This window comes from Cupressus sempervirens, chromosome 3, assembly GCF_028749045.1.
Source record: "Cupressus sempervirens isolate cs-2001-9-10 chromosome 3, ASM2874904v1, whole genome shotgun sequence".
NCBI lineage: Eukaryota > Viridiplantae > Streptophyta > Pinopsida > Cupressales > Cupressaceae > Cupressus > Cupressus sempervirens.
Genome location: NC_143120.1, coordinates 79,925,773 through 79,934,121, shown reverse-complemented (window position 1 = coordinate 79,934,121; position 8,349 = coordinate 79,925,773). Strand labels below are relative to the sequence as shown.

Below are 8,349 nucleotides of genomic sequence, written 5' to 3'. Positions count from 1 at the left end.
GACTAGGTAATAACAATAGAGACAAAATTTAGCAAGAACAGATATGTGGACAATTCAACTTTGCATTAATTGTCTTTGAAAATTGTATACAATTGTAATAAAACTTAGAATGACTAGAAAAAATATTAGAACCCTATAACATCAATATATTCCCAAGTATTTATAGAGAAAATACATCATAAGTTTTTCACTAATAAACTAGACTGAACCATATTCAGTATATACCAAAATTAATAATGAAATCAGACCCTTCGCTAGCCTTGGAATCTCACTTACATAGAGTGAGATGCAACAAGCTTCAGGCATAGAGAACTAATAGATTTCAACTAGACAAAAGATATTTACATTTAGCTATCACAAAAAGACAAAAAATTATGTAACAGAAAAGCTTATATATCAAATTATTCCTTTGGTAGGCCCCTCCTCTGTTACATTTTTAAATGCAACAAGTCCCATGATTGGCTTTTAGTTATTCTGATTCATCGACATATGTAGCTATCAAGTTCGCCAATGATGCATCAAGCTCTAATTCATGCAAATTCACCCTTACTCTATCATTTCCCCTTGCATCATCATGTACTACCTAGGTGATAGTTATACTTGGCTTCATTTCTACCATATCATCTATCTGGCCCAAGGTACTTTCCACATGAGATGATTGCCCTTCTTTGTCTTTTTCTCTCCTATGATCTTCCAAAGGTGTATCAATGATCTATATTTGATCTGATTCATCTCATCATCATCACTCTCAACCTCTTCCCACTTCTCATCAGAAGCAACATTAGCCATCCACTTGTCAAAGAGGATGTTATCTAGCCAATTAAACTACAGAATATCACTTTTCTTTTTTATCATATATTCTACCTCTTTATCAATACTAACAAAATCTTGCTTTAAAGAATCAAAGAATAACTAGGCCTTCACTATTTTTTCTATTCTAGCTTCCCACCATGCATGTCCTTTTTCGTTTATAACTTCATTCATTCTTAAAAAAAATAGATCATCTAATTCTTTAGCCCATTCATCTTTATTTTACAATTTATTTTTCTTATCCAAAGCAAGTGGGAGTAAATCAAATTTCTTACTCTTGCGCTTATCCAAATAGCTAACAATTCTTCTTTGTAGGTCAACTCTCTTACCATCAAATTCTGGGAGATCATGAGCAAGATCATAAGTTATTTCAATGTGATCATGTGAAGACCTTATGATAGAGTAGCACAAGAATGTGATTTCCTTTCTCCTCTTGCTCTACTTATTAACAATAGGTTTCAAGGCCTCATCACTTGCTTTTATTTCATCCCATATGTTTATTACTTTTGCTAATTGATCATAAAACAATGGTCATTCAATTTTATCAACCAGATACATGAGAGGCTTTCTCAGTTTGTCTTCATATTGCACATTTAGCTCTACATGTAGTGCCCATAGTTTTCTCTTTTCTTCTTCGAAATCATTAGCTGTGTAATATTGTGGCCTTTGTGGAGTATTTGGCATTTCTATGAGAGGAGTGGATTTAAAAGATTCCACTAGTGGGCAAGGGTATGTGATCCTAGGCCTATTAGACCATCCCAACAACTTAGTATCAAGTTCAATTCTCTTTTGAACTTCTTTATTATAGGGTTCTAAAACCTTTTCATATTTACTCTATAGTTCAGACATTGCCTTCTCTTCTTTCTCTACAGTAGCCAGAACTAAGTGAGATGTTCCAACATTCATATGTGCAGCCTCTACATAGGTGGTATCTGCTACTCTTTTGATAACTATATTTCCAATCATCCCAGTACTATTTGATTGCAAAGACATTGTTTTGGACCCTTTCCTGAATGACCAAATGACCAAAGTAGCTTGGTCTATACTAAAATTAGTTTGTTCTAATCCAGTATGTCTAACTTATTAGAAACAAAATTAAAAATTAGAGCATCTATACTATCCCAATTAGGTAGTAGTAAAATACCTTATGCTCCAACCATTTCTCTCCCTTCTTGAGGGGTTAGATTTTAAAATTTCTTTATGATTTCTTCTTTTAGTTGGCTTTGAATAACTACATCTCCAATTTTTGGATGTTCAATCTTCAATTTGTTGCATCTTTCCTCATACTTTTCTATGTTTTCTCTCCATGAAAACTGGTGGAAGGGTTTGGACTTAACAAAACTATCATTTGACAAAAATTGATGACTAGCTTGTTCTTGGAGATTTCCCTCATCTAATTCTACCTAGGTAATAAAAAGTCCTCCTTGGGACACTAGCTATTCAATTTTCTCTCCAATAAGTTGTTCCTCTTCAATCTACAAAGGGGATTGTGTAGGTGAATATTCCTCAATGTGAGGACCTTGATCTTTTATTATTTTTTTCCTTTTATAGGAGGGCTCATCAATTCTCTCTTCCAAGACAAAACTAGTGGATCCTATTATTTGTTTACATTTATCCATAGTGGCCTTCTTATTTTGTATTAGAGTATAACCTAACTTCTTTTGGACAATCAAATGTCCTACCCCTACATTCAGAGTGAATGTCAATCTCCTCATAATCTCTTTGGCCTTATCTGGATAAGCATTAATTTTTTTGTTTTTAAATTATCATTCATAGTTTCCATTATTTTAGGAAAATCAATCATGAGTTTATTGATTCTATCTGCCTTTGTGTTGGCATTATCTAGAGGATTATAATCTCCATCAAAACAATGGATAAACTCCAAAACCCTTGAGAAAACCCTCCATTTTTCACCAAATAATTTTTCTCCAATCCTCCTAGCTACCACAAAAACTCAGCTACCCCTACCTTTAATGGCACCTAGTAGGGCAATACATGTGGAGTTCCTTTGAAACCATAAATCCTAAAAATAGTTGAAATAGAGTATGGGATAATGTCTCCCCATTTATGTGATACTTTCAAACCAGTAGGATTATCCATGGGCCTAATAAGATCTACTAGTGCCGTAGGGATTTTGGGATTGTCCCTGAATAACAGCCATCTAAATTTTGAAGCAAAGTACCTATCAAATCTGACAAAACTAGCTTTTTCTACATCCCATGTCATATCTGCACTCCATAGCTGAATTGGTAGTGCTTCTCCCTCTTTTTCTCTATTTAGATTCATCTCTTTACCAAAATATGCTACTCCTTTGAACAAAAACATATGCATCAAAAAAGATAGTGCCCAAAATTTTTATCTACCTTGCCTTTTGCAATCCCTACAAGGCCTGTATGAATTTCTTCTGCTATATAGGAGGTAAAATAAAAAATAACATCAACACCAAAAGAAGAAATGTGAGTGATCGTATACATAAAACTTATGGGCATAACATTATGTTCATCTTCACCAAAAACTCTACACAGAGTCCTGTATGCTCCACAGCCCGGGTAGTGAAATACCCCATTTTGAAAGGTTCCTTAGAGGATGCTATGATCATAGGAAAATTTCTAATTGTGCCTATATGTGCCCTTAATGCACCCTGCCTAATTGCATCCTTCTTTGATAAATATTCTTTTTCTAACCCTTGTAGGTCAATGGGTACATGATATTCTATTAGTGGCTCTAGGCCAAATACCTCTTGAATTTCCTTAGGGCTAATTGTGATCAGAATCTTGCTATCAATTCTTCTCACTACTCTAATTGTTGAATCATAATTTTTTGCAACAGCCTCTAAGAGGTCATAGTCCATAAAGACACTAGAAACCACTAGCTTTCCCAAATCAAAATTCCAAACATTTGCATCAGGGGCAAATCAATTCCTTCCTAAGAACCATTTTTGAAAAAAAGAAAGCCCAGTTTGAGAATTTTTAGCATCCCTAACCTAATTTCCTTTATCATATAACCTGTCTGCAATTTTCAGTCTAGGGTTTAAAGAGGTTAACTTTTTCACTTTAACAGTTTCATTTGTGGACTTGGGTAGTAGTTTGAGGAGATCATAAAGGATATTTCTAGCCAAATAGTCTTCCTAACTCAAGAAAACCTTCTTTGGAGGCATAGTAAATACAATTTGTAGAAAACTAGATTACTTCAATAAGTATGGTGCACAGGAACTTACTTGATTCTCTGCTTATCCTGCTCTGCAATTCTATGATTTTTTTGTGAACAAAGAGAAATTCTTTCATGTTTGATCATGTTCAATACGAACTCTCAATAATTCTTTTGTTTACAAGCTTGAAATCTTGTTCATGTGGGATGGAAATGGCAAAACTTTTTGCAATATACTCAATTTTTTGCTTGCACAAGGAGCTTTCATTCCTCATAAATGAACTGTAAGGGAAACCATAGTGGCACCACCTTCTATCTTCAAATTTGCACCCTTCATCAAGGAACTTTATAGAGGCTTGGTTCTTGTGTGCATATGTGTTGGCATTTGATTGAGATTTAATTATGGCTACTAATGAGATGTCTAATCTTGTGGTTACTGAAAATTTAGATTGCTCAAATTATGCTAATTGGAAATGTGAGATGGATTTAATTTTACAAATGAAAGGTTTATGGGAAGTATCTAGAGAAGAAAAACCTACAGATCAAATTCAACAAAATAAATGGGATAAAAAGGATATGAATGCACGCATTGCACTTTTATGGAAAATTATTCTAGGGATTAGGCCTCATGTACAAAGTTTATAAACAAAAAAATAAAAATGGGAAAATTTGTAAATAATGTATGAAAGAACAAGTAAATTAAAAGTGATGGATATTAAGAGACAATTAACTCATTTGAAAATGAAAGTAGGAGATAGCATGAATGATCATATTGCTAAATGAAAAACTTAAGAAATCATCTTACAATTATGAAGGTCAACTATGAAGATGATGAAATCATAGAATTTTTAATTGAAAGTCTTTGAGAGGAGTATAATAAGTGTATTCATACTTTGGAACTAACTATCAAATTTGAGAATTTAAAATTGGAAGAAGTGTATGGTGATTTGTTGAATGAAGAAGAAGGGTTATAAATTTTTTACAAGTCTAAGAAGAGTCAAGCATTTGTAGCCAGGGGAAAATAAAAGAATTATAATGAAGGAAGATCATATTAGAATCAATGAACTAATCAAGGGAATCAATATAATAAAAGACAATGGAATCAACAAACAAATAATCAAGATAGGCAAAGTTATCAAACACCACAAAATAAATGGAGAAATAATAATAATAATTTTAAAGGAGAAAGTAAAATCAAATGTTAAAACTATAGAGAAGAAGAGCATAAAAGTAATCAATGTTTTAAGAAATGGAAAAAGAAATTTAATCAAAGAAGGAAACCAAATTTTGTTCAAGAAGATGGTGATCATCATATAATGATAGGTTCTTTAGCTACTCAAAGTGATTTAAGTACTCCATGGTATATTGATTTAGAAGATAGCAAAAATATGACTCTCAACAAAAACATCTCTAGCTCTTTAGAATAAGAAAATAGTGCAAAAATATTTCTTGGTGATGATAGTTCACATGACATAGAAGGAATACATCTGATAGTTCGAAGTCATTGCTCAATGTACTTATGCAGTTGTTCCTTTTATTCTGATGTTCTCTTTCTATTGGATGGTTATATTCTATTGTACAATACTTGATTTATCAAGAGGTCTTATGAGATGATGAATTTATTCATGATGTATATTCTTTGAGCTTTTCACACCTTGTGACTTGTACATTGGATGATCATGCATTCTGGTTATTCCATGTGGCATCCTATGTAACTTTAATTATTGAATTGGATTTGTACTTGTGATTATGCTATGATGTGGTTTTGTTATGTTTTAGATTTAGCATTAATAAAACTTATATATATGTGTGTGTGTGTGTGTGTTTGTGTGTGTGTGTGTGTGTGTGTGTGTGTGTGTGTGTGTGTGTGTGTGTGTGTGTGTGTGTGATTCAATGTCATGGGACCCTTAGGAGATGTAATCTATTCATGGATGGTTGTATGTATGTGAGTTATTGCTTCTGCTATAATATCTCTAGTTGTTATTATTCAAGAAAAAATATTTGACAAACTTAGTAAAAATTTAGGTTAATTTATTTTGGGTTCTCTAGTGGAGCATTACAGATTTTAACAATGAGTGTCTATTATTCATCTCATGGAGATATTCCCCTTACTAGTTCTTCAGATTTTGATTGGGCTAGTCGATGTGTCAATAATCATAATTCCACTACAAGTTATGTTGTCTATCTTGGTGTAGGTCCCATTACTTGGTGCAATAAAAAGCCATCTGCCATTGCTCTATCTGCTATAGAAGATGAAAACACTGCAGCAAATGAAGCAAGAAAAGAAATCACTTGGTTACAAGCTATTCCATCAGTCCTCAAGCAACATCATATAGGGCCTCCTTTGCTCCATTGTGAGAGTCAAAGCGCAATCTTATTGTCAAAGAATTCAATGTTTCATGCTTGCACCAAACATATCGAGGTATATCATCCTTATATTCGATATTTCATCCAGCAATAGGTAATTCATCTACAATATTGCAAAACAAAGGACCAAATTGTTTTTCTCTTCACAAAAGCATTGTCTGAAGCCAAGTTTGTATCTCTTCGACATCTTTTAGGTTTGCAAGAAGTCACCTAGCTATCTAATGGTTGTCATTCACGAGGGATTCTTGTGAATTCCAAACATTTTGTATTTAGGAGATAGATGATTGTAAATGAATACCTAAGAAGACTTTAGGCCAGGACCCATCATATTTAGCTTATGAGGAAATACTTAGATTCTTAGTATGGATATTTAGTATAGCCATTGTAATTAATTTAGGGGATGTTGAAATAAATTAATTACAGTATGGTCGGCACAGACAAGATCACCAAACTGTTCATTAAAAACACTTGCCGTCTTTCTAGCCTCCCAAGCCATCTTTCTCAACCATGCTCCATAAATATGCATCGAACTTCTTTAGAACGGTGCTTCTGCATTTATTGCACATGCAGTTATAAATATGGTGCTTTGAGCCGGGAATACTAGCGTTCAATCATCTGTGTTTAGTTAACCTTTAATCTGTCTCTGCTATTTTTTCAAAAAATACTTACTGATCCCAGTCTAAAATATTATTTATGATAGTGTAGGCTAAAAACACATGTATTTGCTATTTATTTTAAAATTGAAGTTTCAAGAAGGTAGACTGGTAACCGTACATCATCATATATATTCAATTAAAAATATATATACAGTGTTGGAGATCAATAACATTTGAAAATGCACAAATCCTTATAATTTTTATTATCCAGCCGACACATTGAGATAACCTGCAGAGTCCAGGGAAAAAATAACACTCTTTCTAAAGATTATGAAGATTTTTATATTGTTCGACGAAATATTTACCCAGAGGTAGATGATTGTTACATGTATGAACATAAATCCACCCGAATTTCAGGAAGATCAAAGCTTAGAAGACATCATATTTTTGAATTCAGAGAAATCCAAAAGTCCATTGTAATCTGAATCAAATTTGCTTATCATTTTCTGGCATGTTTGCGAATCTTGGCTCCGTGGAATGAATCCCATTGTGGAAAGGACGTTGTGAAGCTCGTCGGAGGAAATGTAGCCATCTTTGTTCTCGTCAAAAACTCTGAACGCCTCCATCAAATCTTCGGACTCTTCTTTCTCTTCATGTTTTCCATTGAAGATGGATTGATAAAAGTCGACAAATTCCTCGAACGGTAGGTTCTCTTGGAGAGGGTCATTGAGCATACGCCTCACATCTTGCACCAACATTGGTATTCTCAGCTCGTCGAGAAAGCCACACATCTCATCAACGCTCACCATTCCATCGCCGTTTTCGTCCACAATGACATATATTCTCCTAATTTCGTCCAAATCAGCCATCGTCCTTCTTAATATGGCAGAAGTACCATGCGTGATGGTGAAAATTGAAGTGGGGAGAAATGTAAAGCATAGGAGGACAGTTGTGATAAGTGCACTACCATGTCTGGCTTAAATAGGAGGAAAAGACGGTTCAGTCGGCATTGGGAAGGGAGGGGGAAATATCGTTCAACATCTTCTTCGCATCGAGATGATGAAATGATGATTCACGTCTGCTGCCGACTCGACATTAATTAGTACTCAGATTAATTACTAGTCTTACATCTGGATGTTTATCTAAAGTAAATGGTAGCACTATTAATTTTCAACGAATCAATAAACACATGGGAGAGTATAAACGTGGCACGTCGCGTTGTATTTGCTTCCAAAATTAATAAAGATTTTGTGAGTCGCAAGTTGCGCCTGACGCGCTCAGTACCAAACAAGTCGCCTGTCGGCCACGGTTTAACAATGACATTTTAATATTATTTCTAATTTTTTCAGTTTTCCATTTCTAAAGAGGAAAGCCATGAAAACGTGGGCATCGCATCCCATGCGTGTCAACTCCGACCATGTCTGATACT

The 8,349-nt window shown here is 34.1% G+C and overlaps 1 pseudogene; it reads right to left on the bottom strand.

The window, feature by feature from the left end:
• Nucleotides 1-7,238: 7,238 nt before the first annotated feature.
• On the bottom strand, nt 7,239-7,840 carry LOC149564869 (calmodulin-like protein 2 pseudogene; annotated as a pseudogene).
• Nucleotides 7,841-8,349: the final 509 nt, after the last annotated feature.